The 17,632-nt window shown below is 40.5% G+C and overlaps 1 pseudogene across 1 annotated transcript; it reads right to left on the bottom strand.

Moving 5' to 3' along the window:
- Positions 1-7,517: 7,517 nt before the first annotated feature.
- LOC149819143 (transcription factor MYC2 pseudogene) lies at positions 7,518-9,943 on the bottom strand (annotated as a pseudogene). The gene has a single exon (XR_016427148.1). The product of XR_016427148.1 is annotated as a transcription factor MYC2 pseudogene (transcript).
- Positions 9,944-17,632: the final 7,689 nt, after the last annotated feature.

The following is a 17,632-nucleotide window of genomic DNA, read 5'->3' as shown; positions in this document are numbered from 1 at the left end:
TTCACTTATACATTCTACATGACTTGTTTGGTAAAAAATAACATAGAGCATGGTTCAAACAATCCTATAGTCATATTCATGGAAAACAGATATAAAGCCAAAGCAACAATGAACATCGATCATAAGAACTACATTTACATCCAACCTAGTGACCAACCATCTTAATAACCTGAAGTTCTAACCAAAATAAGAATACCAATAATTCAAAATTGGATGCGTTTATGATAAGTTTAATGGAAAACAAAAGAAAGGACAAAACCACTGATAATGGTTTTAGGTCTTTATATTGACAAATTAGCACAAATAAGGATTATGGCAGATACTAAAGAACAAAGTAGCAGCAATTGCACATTCAAATACAAGCCTAATTAATCATCAGGATACTGAACTAAACAACTTTTTTCTAAGAAATAAAGCAAACCAATCATAGTTTGGTTCCAGGGATAAAGAAGGACATTCTGCAAAGGATAAACTAGTTAAAAGTGAAACGAAATGGTATTATGAATGTAAAGGATGAAGGCATAGCAACCAAAGGTGTTTAACTAGAAGAAATATAGACTGAAAAAGATATATACTCATCTACAAATTGAAGCTTAACTTGACAATGTTTAGAACACAGTTAAAGGAACCACTACTATTAAGTGGGGATCACGATTCCTAGGAAGTGAGAACCAAAAGCGATTAGGAATTATGGTACCTATACATGGGAATCACAATTCCCCAACAAGGGATTTGTGATTTCCATCACAGGAATCTTGATTCTCATTGTTAGATATTTTGTATAGGCCTACATATGTAATTAATCACTCATTATAAACTATCTAAAGTATGGGCCAATTTAAAGTGATCTTATGCGATGCTATATGACATCTCATAGAGTACGATTGTAATAATATATAGATACCTAATGTGCGTTTATATGTCAATTTTTGATGTTATGATGGGCTGAATCGAAAAGAAGACAATATGGTGGTAACAAATGGGTTATGGTCCCCACAATCATATATAGTGGTAGTTTTGTTTTCCTCCCCCATCAAGAAAAGGACCGCTCTTCTCTCATTTGGATTAGAGAAGAAGGAAAAACTCCTAATAGAGGTTTTGGAAGATCAAAACCCCATCAAGAACTACCGACACAATGATGGATTCTGCCAAATGTGACCCGCTGGCTCACCTGCCCCCTCTCCCTCTTGTTTTAAGATATTCAATCAGATTTGGATCGGGTTAGGTATGACCCGATCCACCGACTTTAATCCTAGGCCCTTTAAGGCATGAATTTTAGATTCAAAAAGGTTTTTTCTTGATTCAAGCCATTAGGTTTGCCATTTTGAGGGCTTGTGAAGGTTGTTTTGGGTCATTTTAGTGGGTTGACTTCGGATATTTTTGACCAAATTTAGATATGACCATTTGGATTATGGATTTATGTATTCTTATACATACATATGCATGCAAATATATATATAATTCAAACTTTGGTATTCTTCTTTGGTATAAATGTCTAATATTCTAAAATAAGTTGATTGAAACAACATGTTACCAAAGTAACCTCTCTTATGTAAATTGACTTGTTTGGAATATTAAGATGATTATATATTTGAAATTCATGTGAATAGTGATCGGCCCAAAAGAAAATTACTATTTGGCCGAGTTCAAATGTACATTTGGTAATGAATATGAGATGATTATCAAGTTTTCCATGTGAATAATGAGTTGGTCCAAAGAAAGGCTTATTGTTAGATATGATTAATTATCCATGTTTGATCACTACAATAAGAGTACCACTTACAAATTGATATTTTTGTCCAAAGACTAAATGCCAATGTTGTGTTGGGTATCTTGTGATGGGGTTCACCATAGTTTGAATTTTTTAATTAAAGTTAATGCATGTGGATATGTATATTGATTGTGAGCTTGTTGTAGTGTGTTTATTTTATTCTTGATTTAGTAAATGCTTCTACTTCTACAATATCTGCAAACATCAATTCAATCCATGTTTTGAATGGCACAAACTTCAAAATTGGAAAGAGAACGTTATGATTGTTCTCGGATGTATGAATTTGAATCTTGCACTTCGAGAGGATCAAACACATGCTCTCACATATAAGAGTTCCGTTGAGGATAAAAGGAACCATGAGAAGTGGGATCGATTCAATTGCATGAGTCATATGATCTTGAAACGTGTAATTCTAAAAACTTTCAGGGACAATGTCGTAAGAGGTTAATGCCAAGAATTGCCTTGAGGAAATTGAGAAACATTTTGCTAAAAACCAAAAGGCTGAGATAAGCACTCTCCTTGTGAGTCTTGTTTCAATGAGGTATAAAGGAAAATAAAATATAAAGGAGTACATTATGGAAATGTCTTATCTTGCTTCAAAACTCAAGGCATTAAAGTTAGAGTTGTCTGAGGACTTACTCGTGCATCTGATTTTTATATCTCTTCCTGCACAATACAGTCAATTTAAGGTCAGTTATAATTGCAAAAAGAATAAATGAACTCTAAATGAGCTCATTTCCCATTACATACAAGAAGAAAAAAACTTAAAGCAAGAAAAGACTGAAAGTACTCACTTGACAACTGCCTCTAAAGACAAGTATAAGAAAAGAAAAAGGGTAAAGAAGCTGCAGTAGACCCTCCATTGTAGAAGAAATATCAAGATAAAAAGTTTAGTTGCTTCTTTTACAAGAGCGAGGGTCACATGAAGAGGGATTGTACCAAATATCATGCTTGGCATGAAAAGAAAGGTATTCGCCTTACTTTAGTTTGTTCTGAGGTTAATTTAACTTTTCTACCCAAGCACACTTGGTGGATGAATTCTGGTGCTACTACTCAGATAAGTGTGTCTACGCAAGGTTGCCTAAGTTATCGAATGCCAATTGATGCTGAAAGATTCATCTATGTGGGTGATGACAAACTATTTCAAGTTGAGGCAATAAGAACTTTTAGGTTATTGCTAAAGACTAGTTGTTATTTAGATTTGAAAGAAACATACGTTGTACTGTCATTTAGACGGAATTTGGTTTCTATTTTTGTGTTGGACAAATTTAGTTATTCTTGTTCATTTGAAAGCAGTCAATTTAAGTTGTTTCTTTATTCAAATTTTATTGGAACTGGTTCTTTATCTGTGGTTGATAACCTATATTTGCTTGATATTGTTGCCTCGTCTAATGAAACCTTGCATGCAAGTTCATGTGGTACACAACGTAAATTAGCCAATGAGAATTCTGCCACATTGTGGAACAAGCGCTTCGGTCACATTTCTAAACAAAGAATAGAAGAGCTTGTGGCAAGTAAAATTCTTGATTTCCTTGATTTCACTAACTTTTAGGTTTGTATTGAGTGCATAAAAGAGAAACGAACAAATATAAAAAAATTAGGTGCCAACAGAAGTACAAATGTCTTAGAACTCATTCATACGGATATTTGTGGGTCATTCTTTACAGCTTCCTGGAATGGTCAATAATATTTTATTATATTTATAGATGATCATTCACGTTATGGCTACCTATATTTGATTCATGAAAAGTCTCTCAGCCATTGGATGTGTTTAAATCATTTAAGGCTGAAGTTGAAACTCAACTTGGCAAAAGGATTAAAGTCGTCATATCTGACTGTAGTGGTGAATACTATGGTAGATATGATGGATCGGGTGAACAATATCCAGGGCCATTTGCTAAATTCCTAGAAGAATATGATATTCTTCCATAGTACACCATGTCAGGCAATTCTAGCATAAATGGCGTTGTTGAGAGACGAAACAAGACTTTAAATGACATGGTAAGAAGTATGATTTGTCATTCTACTTCACCAAAATTCCTCTAGGGAGAGGCTCTAAAGACTGTAGCTTATATACTGAATAGAGTACCAACTAAAACAGTAACTAAAACCCTATTTGAGCTGTGGATAGGCAATAGGCCTAATATGAAGCAATTTTATATTTGGGGATATCCAGCTGAGGCAAGGCTATATAGGTCATATGAAAGAAAACTAGACTCAAGAATGGTTTGCTGCTATTTTGTTGGATATTCCAAAAGATCTAGGGGTTATAAATTTTTTGACCCTATGAATAAGTTCTTTTTTTAAGCAAAAAATACTTGGTTCTTTGAGGATGTTGAGTTTGGGGGAGGTGATAAGGTAAGAGACATTGCTTTTGAAGAAGAATTTGTTTCTCTTCCTACGGTTGTTGTTAACAATTATCAGATTTTAATTTTTGACATTGTTCAAACAAATTCAGAACAAGACAATGTTCAAGACCTCCCTATCCAAAATCAAGAGTTTACTCCTGAAGAACAAACACAACAACATCAAGAAATACCTCAAGAAACTCAAGAACAAGTGCCATTGAAAAAATCTACTAGAGAGAGGAGATGGGCAATTCTAGATGATTATATTATTTTTCTTTAAGAACATGAGGGTGACACTAGCTTAAAGGAAGATGATCTAATCATCTTCCATCAAGATATTCAGAGTTTTAACTCTCAAAAGTGGATTGATACCATGCATGAAGAGTTTAAATCCATGAAAGACAATGACGTATGGGATCTTGTCTCATTACCTGAAAGTGTGAAACCCATTGGTTGCAAATAGATATTTAAAACCAAGAGAGATTTAAAGGGTGATGTGGAAAAATATAAGTCTCATCTTGTTGCGAAAGAGTTTCCTCAAAGGGAATGCATTGACTATACAGAGACTTTCTCTTCAATTTCTACGAAAGACTTATTCAGAATAATGATGGCACTTATGGCTTATTTTGATTTAGAACTACATCAGATAGATGTAAAGACTGCTTTCCTTAATGGTGACATTGATGAGATAATATATATGGTAAAACTAAAATATTTTGTGTCAGGCAACGCAAAGAAAATGGTTTGCAAATTAAATAAATTCATCTATGGACTCAAGCAGGCTTTCCGTCAATGGTATCATAAATTTCATCAGGTTGTCCTCTCATTTGGTTTTCAGATGAATATAGTTGATAAATACATATACCATAAATTCAATTGGGGTAAATATATTTTTCTGGTTTTATATGTCGATGACATGCTACTTGCCAGTAATTATATAGGCTTACTGCACGAAACCAAGAGATTTTTGACAAAAAAATTAAAAATGAAAGATCTTGGTGACACCTTTTTTATATTAGGGATTCAAATACATCGAGATCATTCTCGAGGTATTCTTGGGTTATCACAAAAGAGTTATCGAAAGGATTTTTGACAGATTTGGCATGAAGGATTATAAATTAGGTGACACCCCTACTGCTAAGGAAGACAAGTTTAGTCTCACTTAGTGCCTTAAACATCAGTTTAAAGTAAAGGATATGAAAAATATTTTCTATGCATCAGTTATATGGAGTCTTATGTATGCTCAAGTGTGTACACGTCCGGATATTGCATACATTGTTGGGGATGTTAGGCAGATATTTGAATAACCCAAGAATGAATCATTGGAAAGCATCCAAACGGGTTATGCAATACTTACAAAGAACAAAAGATTACATGCTCACATGCAAAAAGTCAAATCACTTAGAGATCATTAGGTATTCTAATTCTGACTTTGTCAGGTGCCAGGACAGTCGTAGATCTACATCGGGTTATATTTATCTGTTAGCCGGAGGAGCTATCTCTTGGAAGAGTGATAAGCAGACACTCATTGCTTCTTTCACTATGGCAGCAAAGTTCATAGCCTATTACGAGGGATTCAATCATGGAATATAGTTGCACAATTTTGTCTCTGAGCTGTAGATTTTAGATAACATTAAAAGACCATTAAAGTTTTTTTATGACAATACGTTGGCAGTACTATATTCTAAAAACAACAGTAGCTTATCAAAGTCGAAACCTATATACATCAATTTTTTGTTGTTAAAGAAAGAGTATAAAATGGTCAAGTATCTATTGAACATATTAGCACAAACTTCATGATTGCGGATCTGTTTACCAAAGGTTTACCACCCAAGGTCTTTCACGAGCATACTTCTCGAATGGGTGTTGTATCATTTAATGATATGTTGGTTTAATGGGAGTTTGTATTTAGATGTTATGGAATAAAGATAAAGTTTTTTTTACTGTAGTATAAGGTTCAAGTTTCAGTTTCACTCTGTACTCGTTTATTGTTATCTCACTAAAGAATAAGGAAGGACCAGTTGGAAATAGGTATGTTTTGATCACATTATATATAATTTCCATGCTTTACATCCATTTTTTATCTATATCGTTGGTTATGTCAATATATGTGATCATTGATAGGTCTATTTATAATGAATATAATAAAGATGACTTTGGTTCTATGTTGACATGATCAATGAACCAGATTGTTAGAGATGTCATTTGGTAAGATAGTATTATTGAGCTCATAAAGTTATTGTATAATGCATGATTATATAATGACATATGTAACCCAAGTGAGAGATTGTTAGATATTTTGTGTGGGCCTAGATATGTAATTAATCACTCATTATAAACTATCTAAGGTATGTTAAAGTGATCTTATGCGGTTGGGCCATATGACATCTCATAGAGTATGGTTATAATAATGTGTAAATACCTAATGTGCGCTCATATGTCAATTTTTTATTTTATGATGGGCTGAATTGAAAAGAGGACAATGTGATGGTTACAAATGGGTTATGGTCCCCAAAATTATATATAGTGGCGGTTTCTTTTTCCTTCCCTATAAAAAAAGAGATTGTTCCTCTCTCATTTGGATTAGAGAAGAAGGAAAAGCCATTAATAGAGGTTTTGAAAGTTCAAAACCTCATCAAGATCTATCGACACAATGATGGATTCAGGTACGCTTCCGCACTATACTTTATTTTGGTTTTTTTTTCTAATGATTCAGCATGAACAAATTAGGGATCAATAAGGATTATTTTCCTAAGTTTTCCAACACCCAGGTGATGTGAATCCCGATTCCCATCCATGAGAATCCGGATTCCATGATTTCCCGTCATAGGAATCCGGATTCTCATGATTGAGTTTTTATTTTTAGGAAAAGGAATTTGAATGACAGGAATTTTAGTTATTGAGTATAGGAATTTCAATTCTTTAATTGAGGAATTTCAGTTGCTCATATATAAGAATTCTAATATCTAAAGTTTAAGTAAACAATTTAGCATGTGTTACATCCAAAACTTTAAGGGCAAAACAAAGAGTAGCCTTTTTTTTTGTGGAAAACATTTCAAAAATAAAGATATTTATGGCCTTTTGCTAAATTTAAGTAAGATTATAATATATGTGATAAGTCTCGCAATAACTGCAAGTTTTTTTATTATTTCAATGTTTTGTTATTCTGCGTCCAAACCCCAAAATAAACTTATTAACTTGTAGCTTTTGAAAGTGACAGAAATGGCAATCACAACCATTGGAACCGATTTCGTTCACGGCCTATCTTCTACCCTATGCCCAAAATCTGACAAGATCAACAGCATTCGATTAAAGAGTGACAGAAATGAGAAGAACCAAACATCGAAAGAAACAGCGCATCAACGGCAAAATGATTCAACATAAACACGTAACAATCGGCTCGTGGCACATCATTCATCTGTTCAATTAACCATCAAAAGAACTTAGCCACTAAATTCCTCAACCTGAATGCTCTACAGCTGCTAACTCAAACCAAAGCATGTATCTTACAGTGGTGATGAGCTCAAAACTTTCTGGCATTCTTCACAGCAAACAACTAAAACACTGAGAAAGGTTGACAATGGTAGACACTAGTTCTTCATGGGAATGACTAAATCTAAAGGATGGCAGTCAACACCATAAAAAAATTTGAGCAAACCATCAGATCAGATGTCTCCTCACTCTTCCATCTTTGCATGGAGGGCGTCATTGAGCTGCTGCTGCGTGTAGACCTGGCCCGACATCTTCACCGTCGCCTGCTGGATCATCAAGTCATTCACCACCGATACGCTCGCTTGAAGCACCTCCAGATTGAGCTTTTTCAGAGCGCACATCAACCGGGCAGCAGGGTGGTTATTTCGGTCACATTGCACCCGAATCATGGCCTCCCACCCAAGCATCTTGATCTCAATCTCCACTCCGGGGAACCTGTTGGGGTTCAGTATGGTAAGATCAGCATCGTCGTCGGAGGAGGAGCCATGGAGCTGCTTCCGGCCGGCACCGCCGGCGCCGTTGGCGAGCCGAGACTCTCGGGCGGCCAATTCCTTCTTCAACCTGTCGACCTGGCGCTGCAACTTCTCCCTGTCGGATACGTGCTCCTGCAACTTGCCGCGGAGCTCGTTGATGTAGGCGATGGCATCCCCAAGCAAGGAAGCCTTATCCATCTTCGACACATTGGGGACGACGGCCCGGAGAGAGTAGAACCTTTGGTTCAGCTTCTCCCGCCTCTGCCTCTCGGCCTCCACATGGTTCAACGGCTCCTCCCGTCCGTTGGCTGGCTTCCGGCCCCGCTTCCTCGGCCGGTTCACGGCGTCCACTCGGCTGCTCTCCGCCTCCCTCGCCGAGGCCTCGAGGTCGGAGTGGTCGGAATCCCCCCCTGACTTCACCACGGACGGGAGTACGATCGCCGACGAGAAGAACAGAACCCCATCTTCCACATTGCCATTGATCGACTTCTTCTTCCTCCTCTCGTCTGCCACCTTCGCATCCGGCGATCCAGAGAAGTTGAGGTCCCGCCCGTCGCGGCCGCTTCTGGGGTCGAAGCTCAGTATCTCGACTCTCTCCTGCTTGCACACGGCCTTACTCGGCTGGTCGAGAAGCCCGAATTTCGTGCCGTTGGTGGAAGAGTCCCCCAGGAACCCGAACTCCGTCAAGTTCAACTCCCTCTGGAGCTCGGTCTCGGAGTTGTCGATCGAGCCAGCGCTCGTGTTCTTCTCGTGAAATGGCTTCTGGGCATTGCCGCCGTCTTTGGTCTCGGCGACCGCCGGCGGGGAGGCCGGCACGGCCAGTGGCGGATGGTCGTTGAGCCAGATTGCCTGATCGAACACGCCGGAGGCGAACGTCGACCTCACTTTCTGCACGAACTCCGCATTCTCCAATACGAGGTCGGTCGACCCCAGCTCCACCACGCCGTTCTCGGCGGGGACGCAGACGATGGTCTGGAAGCCGAGGGTGTGCGCCTGCCGGACGCGGTCGCAGGACGACGCCGCGAGGGAGCCGGTGCCCGAGAGCCAGACCGGCTCGTGGGAGCACAGGGTGTACCCAGCGAGGCCGTAGCCGTTCACATTGTCGAACGACTGCGTCATGGAGATGAGGTAGAACCACTCGGAGTCGGTGACCTCCTCGTCGACGACGCCGGAGTCATCGATAGGGGGTCGCACGCCGGAGATGAGCGATTTGAGGTCGCTCAGAAACTTCTTCCGGTGTGCCTGATCCGCCGGGGAGGGGTTCCGCGGGGGCCGCTTAGGCTCGTCCCCGCGGTAGTACCCGTCGCCCCACACCAGCAGCGACTCCCCCGACTGGCCCACCGACGGCTGCCAGAAAATCGCGTACGTCCACCTGTCGGGCAACGACTCGATGACCGACTGCAGTCGTTGCTGCAGCGTCTCTTGGTTCAACGGCACCTGGACGGATTCCGGTGCTGGCGCCGCCGGTGCCGACGAAGAGGACGTGGCTGGCGGGTCCGAATACGGCGTCGAGATAGGCGGGCACAGCGGAAAGTCGGACGCCATGAACGCCTCCAGCATCGCGGTGTAGTCGTCTAGCCACAGGTTCGTCGACGGCGTCGACACTGCCGGCGTCGGCTGCGGCCCCATCGACGACAACGACGACGGCACGCTGTAGTCCCTCATTCCATAGGCAATTAGACCAGTCCCTCTCCTCCTTCAGCACCACCACAACTAAAGGGTTTTACTGCCGCTCGTCCCTCCGGCGAGGCCCGGAAGACAGGTGCAGTGGCGTGAGGCGTCCCGGTTTTACGGCTTCGAAGGGAGAATCCGGCGGAGTGGGAGGGGTGGGGTGGGAGGGAAGAGGGGGCGTTGCAGGATCGGATAAAGGTGCACGTTTTTTTGTTTTTTTCACCATTTTGGCGGAATTTGGATTTCATATCCAAACTTTCCGTTTTCCCTTACGGTGGGGCCCGCTGGGATGCTCGTTTAACGGAATTCGAGATTGTGCAATCATAGTGTAATTCCCAGGAACTTACTTCCAAACGGTCCAGCTGAAGAACGCCTTCCGTGGAATTCGATCCATATCTTTCTTTTCTTTCCCATACCAAATGTGAAAACCGATGTCCGGATCAAATATCTGGTTGTGCTGGTATATAGCCTGTGCTGTTTTGATGGGGGTAAAACGCTATATTATATATAGCCTCAGAGTTTTACGCCGTTGGCACGTCGACCGTAGGTATGGCAGGCTGAGCCAGGGCGGCCAGGTCTTCGTACCGAGAGTGGTTTCTTCAGTCAGGTTATAAATTCAAAATTCAAAAAAGTATAGTATACCTTAAACTTGAAACCATGAAGACAACCACTTGAGCCCCAATTCGACGTGTTTATTAACCCATTCAACCTTCTTATTCTACCCCAATTTAGCAATAAGAATGCAAATGGTTGGGATCCAGGACGAAGGTGTTGCAGTTTTTTACTGTTTCAGATCCGATTTTAATCCTAATTCTCACATGTATTTAGCTGTTTCCAATCCGAACCGTTTGCATCCTTACCGATAAGAAAAGAAGCAAGCAACACATATTTTTTAGGAGAGCAGACCCAGTTGTCCAGGCCTGAACACCGAGGCGGAACGTTGATGTCCCATCCCCAAGCTTTTATTGTCTACAAGCAGCGGTCAGCTAGGGGAGGGGTGGTCCCACTTTGGCCGACACAATCCTGAAGATAGTCCTCTGAGAATGCGTGGGCCCCACCGTCTTGGCGGGGGGTGGGGAGGGGGTTTCGGGACACATTTTGCATGGGGCCCACCGACTGTGGGTGGGCTCCAGGATGCATGGGGCCTCTGACGTGCTGACTGCTTTTGTGCAGTACTTTGGGGCCGAGCTCTAGATAACGCCTCCTTGTCCTACTACAGCTTCATGCAGTAAACAAGACAAGCGTCTCACGTCCTGTCTGTTGGGGCCTTTCACTTTAATAATGGAACGGTGAGCCTCTTCCCCTTTCGAAAGGTTTCTCAAATATTTTACTTCTCCAAAAAAAAAAAAAGGACTGATTTGTTATAAAAATCAAGGTTCGTAAGCCTCTTCCCGCTTTCGAAAGGTTTCTCAAATATTTTTACTTCTCCAAAAAAGGATTGATTTGTTATAAAAATCAAGGTTCCAACACCTCCTCACTCCTGGTGGGGACTGGCAACTGTTTAAAAGTAACTTAATTGTACTACCAAAGATTTGCAACATAAAAAATTGACTCATTTCCACCACCTCCTCACTCGTGGTGGGGGTGGTGGTGGAGGTGGAATGAAATAAAATAAGTATTTAAAAAAAAAATTGGTCTATTCTTGTTTTGAGAAAAAAGATGAAATGTATTAAATATTATTAAAAAAAAAGTAAAAAATCCAAATTAACACTAAAACTTGCTAAGCATAAATAACAAGGAGCGACAGATAAAGTGATCCAAACAGAGGAAAATAAACCAAATAAAACCATTGTAGAAAAGATTGTATTATCTTGTTCACTTGTCCTTCTAATGAGAAAAAATAAAATAAAAATAGTTTTTACCAAATTAAAACATAGAAAAGAAAAGGTAAGAAAATCAACATACCATTAACAAAGGAAGTCAAACTAATTTTGCCACTAGAAAATTATGTGCTTGCAACGAGAGATGTATTCTCCAACCAATGGGAGAAAGAAAAATAAAAATAATAATTTAAATGTAGTTACCACGCTAAAAAGTGAAAAAAAAAAGAATGCTACTTACCAAGAACAAACAATTTTGGAACAGAATTGAGCAAATGTGGACAAATGTATAGGAGGTAGAGGGTAGTGTTACATTATTCAGTTTTGGCAAGAAATAACTGTTGGTAACTAAAATTAACAAAGAGAGTGTGGGGGACTGGAGACACCCACGATATGCAATGGTGTAACATGCATGAACCCAGACTGGGTTCCCCCAATGTAATTTCTGTACAGTTGCATTTGAGTTTCTTCTCGCCTAACCCCAGCTTTCTATGTAAAAAAAAAAAGGGTGCACTCTGAATGGCACTTGCATATAATCTGGTCTTTGTATGCTACCTAACGTGTAATTTCCCCATATAAGCTCTCACTTTGTAACATATATCCTTCCAGTTGTATAAGGTTACAAAGAGCTAGCCTTCTTGTTTGTCACCATGATGATGCTTATACTGAGAGGAAGTTAGTGCAAGGTGTGACAATCAAAGTGGCAAGTTGGGCTAGAACAATTTTCAGTTTCTCTGATCTATAGGACTCGATCCTCACGCTAGAGAAGGATCCAATCCGTGTATTCTAACAATATCATCCCCTGATAAATGTGTTTTTCTTTTGTTTATGTGTAGGTTTCATGACATCAAACTATAAAGCAGATCTAGGTGGTGATGAACAGAATTCCTAAATACAGGCTGAAATTTACAACATCGTGTGGGGTCTATCCAAGGAGTTTAATGGTGGTGCAACTTGGGGTGTAGTTTGAAAGAAGGGCCACATGTTTGCATTCTATCATTTGGTTTGGGCTCAAATGCACGTTCTTAGGAGCAACTACTACTTTATGTATGGTTGTGGAAAATTATCTGATGATAGAAGCATGTATTGAAAGTTTTCAAGTTCAGTTAGCTAATTGTTATACTTCAAACTCTTGTATATCAACGACTCTGTTACTATCTTTGTTAGTTGGATGGACCTTGTTGTGCTGTTTTAGAATGGTCAAGTAGTTTAACTTATTTTTTAGTAGGATGATCATATACTGATTATATATATACATTTCAGTTATTTCATTCTAACGTGCTCCATTGCAATCTCCATTCATAAACACAAAACACACAGGTTACGCCTGCGCATTCTGCTAGTCTATAGAAAATGCTCCACAGAATCGGACATTGAATGCCAATCTGGAGGGTGGTCCATCCATGTGATGCGCCTTTGTTTTGTCTTCGTTTTAAGATGTCCAATTCATGACACCTTAGATGCTATCACCTACAGCATCAAGGGCTTCTAAAATTATTGTGGGATCTGTCTAAATTGGGATGGCAGTGGACCAGGGCGGGGGCGCACCCCGTCTCAAAATCCAAACCTCCATCCCCGCACGGGGATGGATTTTAACCTCCCCCCCCCCCTCCATCCCCGTTTTAAGTCTTCTATCCCCGGTCCAAACGGGGGTTAGGCGGGGGCGGGACCCGTTTCCCCTCGGTCTATAGTCATTCCTTGAAGGATTGAGACGGGGACGGGGCGGGGGAAAGCAAGCGTAAGTCCATCCCCGCACAGGGATAGATTTTAACCTTCATCCCGGCCTCCATCCCCGTTTCATGCCCTTCATCCCGGTTCCAAATAGGGCGAGGTGGGCCGGGGGCCGTTATCCCCGGTCCACTGCCATCCCTACGTCTAAAGTGCGACGCAATGCAGTGACTCATGGTGCAGTCTGTCCACGGTGAATTCTAAAGTTAAATAAATTAAATTAATCACAAGTAATTAATTTAAACTATCGTTATTATTATGTTAATTAGATATTAAGGTTGCCATTGACACGTGTACGAAATGAACACCTTCCTGACCCATCATAAACTCCTTCATTCTTTTTTTTTTAGATTTAAAAAGTGCAAGCGGACGAATGAAAATGACGGAAGGAGCATAATTTTTCATTCTTTTAATATCCGAGTAGGGACAAAATCTCAATCACGTTTTCCTTGCGTGTGGTTTTTTTATTAGGCGCGGCCACGTGATCGACGGTTGAGCTTTTCGGGCTCGCGATGGAGAACGCCAGATAAGGTCGCGCCCGAAAGTGATAGGTTTTCTCACCAGGTTCAGATTTTACCGAGACTTACCACTGCGGGGGTCGTCCGCGTGCCCAGTGGAGTGGCTGAGACTAAGGCATCGGATCAAACCCGACTGGCGCACGGGTGTGTCTCTAGCTTTCAGAGATGGGAAGCGTAAGGCAGGGTGGTCGCGGGGCTTTCCTTGCTTCGGCGAGGTTTTTTGGTCGTCAAAAACAGATTTTACCTAGACTAGGTGGTGTGAACGGGTTGGACCTAGATTAGATCCGAGTGGATTCGGATTTGGGTATGACTATGAGGTGCTTGTACGGGGTTCGACTGGACCTACCATAAGAAGAACCATGCCTAGGTTCTATGAGGATTGCATAACCCAGATCTGGTTCATACCTAGTAAAATAATATTTTTTTTTGTATATTTTTTACTACGAAAAATTATGAATCTTAATCAGAACTGGGTTGGACCTGGGCCGGTATGCAATTTCATAAACCGTACATGGTGCCGATCATTAATCAGACCCTATGTGTCTTAACCAAAGTTTTAATTGGACCTTGGCACGCAAATGTTTCAGATTTGGGGTCTGATATATCCAATACCAGATCCAATTAATCAGATATTTGCTAATCCATAAATCTGTTTTAAGTACCTGTCATCGATTCAGATATCCGTTCACGATCAAAGATCTATCAGATTCGGTTAAAAAATCCTAAACCGAATCTTTAGATGAATTCGGGTTGGACGTGAATAACGCCCGAGCTGCACACATCCCTCATTCGGATTCTTTCTGTATTTAAAAACCCAGATCCTATTTGATCCAATACTATGGGTTGAAATCTGATAATACCCTACCCTTTGATGTCCCCTACAATCTAAAACGCCCTTTGGAGCATGTGATGAGAGGGCATATGGCCTATATGTAGGGATGGCAGTGGACTTGGGGGAAAGCGGGGCCCCGCCCCAGGCGAGGGGATGAAGGGTATAAATGAAACGGGGATGGAGGCAGGGATGAAGGTTAAAATCCATCTCCGTTCGGGGATGGACGTACACTTTTCCCCACCCCACCCTGTCCCCGCCCCGTCCTCGCAATAGCCCCGTTTGAACTGGGGATGGAGGACATGAAACAGGGATGAAGGCGGGGGTGGAGGTTAAAATCCATCCCCGTGCGGGGATGGAGGTTCTAATCTTGAGGCGGGGCGGGGGTGGAGATCTTGTCCCCGCCCCGCCTTGCCCCACTGCCATCCCTACCTATATGTACTGGTACTTGAATGACCTCCCATTGGTAAAACTCTTGAGGTCCCCTCTGCCCACTGAAAGCCGATCCTATCAAATGTAGGGTAAGCCCACCCCTTCCGCTGTTGTTTGCCCGCTTATCCGCGGATGTTGTTGATATTGGAGGTGATGCTGACCTCCTCTAGTGGAAGTATCAGGCCCCTTTTTCGTCATAATTGGACGGTGGGCCGCCTTTCCGATTCCCATTTTGATGACTTTTTGGGTGCTAAGATCCAAAGTCAAGAGGGAAACAGCCCACATGGTAAGCTAAGGTCCCTAAGCAATCACGCAATGAAAAAGGAAGTGATCGAGGGATGACAACCAGGAGGTGGGCTTGGAAGCCGGACATGTTTACTGGAGGCCAACCTTGAGGGTTAGCTCAGTACAAGTGAGACCCACAGGGGAGTGGGGTTTGTGGATGTAAACGGTAGGTGAGATTGCTCAGTGTTTTGACAGGATCGCTAGATCTCCTGCACACTAGGGAACATGCCCCCTGGCAACAAGGGATAGGGGATGCCATGTATTGCATGGGTGGCTTTTAGAACTTGTGACGTCCCGTCAACTTGATGACATTTAACCCTTACCTGATATGGGAGGGAGTATTGTACTCCCAGCTTCAACCTTGCCACAAGGGAGACCACCGGTGGGGTTTTAGAACTTGGATCGTCCTGTCAACTTGATGACATTCGCGAGTCGCCACTTTCAGATGAGAAAGACAGCCATTGTGAGAGGCAACCGTAGTTAAAAAGTGAGACATTATGGTGGGTAAGCTACACTATATTTTATGTATGAATCTGAAATATCAGAAAAAAAACTGGGTATGTATTTGTAAAATAATCCAAATACAAATTAGCCAATAAAAAAGCATGATTATCATTTTTTTTATTTAAAGGCAAGCTGTAGTTCGGCGTTCCTACCAGTTATTATTAACATACCACGTCCCGGAGACGTGCACTGACAGGTCCTACCAACCACCGGGAGCCTCCCTTGTAAAACATGATTATCTTACTGCTTTCTTAAAGATGAATGGCTGGCATCGGTGCACCAAAATGGCGTGCTTTAGAAACTTTTCCAAAATTAGCATAGGTTTTTGTGCGGTTTAGATGTCTTTCTTTAAATTATATAAAACTTTTCTTGTAATGACCTCACCTACATGTCTTAACGGGATGATTTAAGAGTTTTTTTAATGGAAAAAGGTTAGTTACATCAACAACTATATATATATATATATATATATATAGTAGAGCTAAGGTACTTTGACGATACATGCTTAATGGGATTTTCTGCTCTTCTGACGTTTGTTTTGCAGATCCAACCCCATAAATGTGTTGGGCATGGTCCATTTACCAGAAATATACACCAGGATCATGTAAAAAAAAAAGATATTTGGAGCCTCAAAAATTTATAAAGATTTTGGACTATCCCTCATGTATAGGAATCGATGACTTCAAGAACTAATCCCTGTAAAGTCAAGTACATAGATCACATTTGTACAATCAGAATTTAAAAATAAGATGAAAAAAACTTGAAAACCCCATTAAGCATGTATCATTAAGCACCTGCACTCTACTATATATACACATGTAGAGAGAGAAATGGGATGCTAAATGATACGTGTTAAATGGGTTTTTTTGTCTTTTTGGTTGTTTTTTTTTTCAGTTTCAACCCCATAAATGTGTTGGCCATGGTCAATTTACGAGGAATTCATACTTATCATGTGTTTTCGATGAAAAAAAATGATACTTGGAGCCTCAAAAATTTACAAAGATTTTAGACCGTTAATTTTTTGAACACCTTATAAAAATTCACCCGTGTAGAAATCAATCACTTCAAAAGCTTATCCCTATAAAATCAAGTACATAGTTCACATCTGTATAATCATAATTTAAAAAAAAAATCTAAGCATATATCATTAAAAACATGCAATCTTCTCTCTCTCTCTCTCTCTATATATATATATATATATATATATATATATATATATATATGTGTGTGTGTGTGTGTGAGAGAGAGAGAGAGAAACAAACTCATTCATACCTATGTCACAATGATTCGTGGGCTCAAGGATGCGGGATTTAGACCGGACTCCAAAGTAAAAAAAAAAAATTTAAAGAATGAGAAACAAGGACATGGAATTTTTTAATATTTGAACATTAAAAATAGCATTTTATTGAAGTAATATTAAAATATAATATAATATCATTTAAAATTATTAAAACAATTTCATGTGTCGGTGTCTGTGTTGGAGTGTCCGCTTGTGTCAAGGACACAACCAAAATGATGTCACCCTCTTACATAGGTTATGACATCAATCCAAATAGAATCCAAAAAAGAAAAATGACCTGATCAAGAAAATATGAATCAAATCCATACACACTTGAATCATAAGACCCACATCCAAAAATAAAGTGTCGGATTCAGATCAAAGGTCTGACCGAACTCAATGCAATCCCTGACCATCCGGATCTTGGAAATCCAGTTGAAATTGGACCAAGTTGGTGCTAATACTTAGTTGGATGTAATCAT

Source organism: Nuphar pumila, chromosome 13 (genome assembly GCF_984573655.1).
Source record: "Nuphar pumila chromosome 13, dmNupPumi1.hap1.1, whole genome shotgun sequence".
Taxonomy (NCBI): Eukaryota; Viridiplantae; Streptophyta; class Magnoliopsida; order Nymphaeales; family Nymphaeaceae; genus Nuphar; species Nuphar pumila.
Note: the sequence above shows the minus strand (reverse complement) of the source record. Positions and strands in the feature narration are given on the sequence as shown.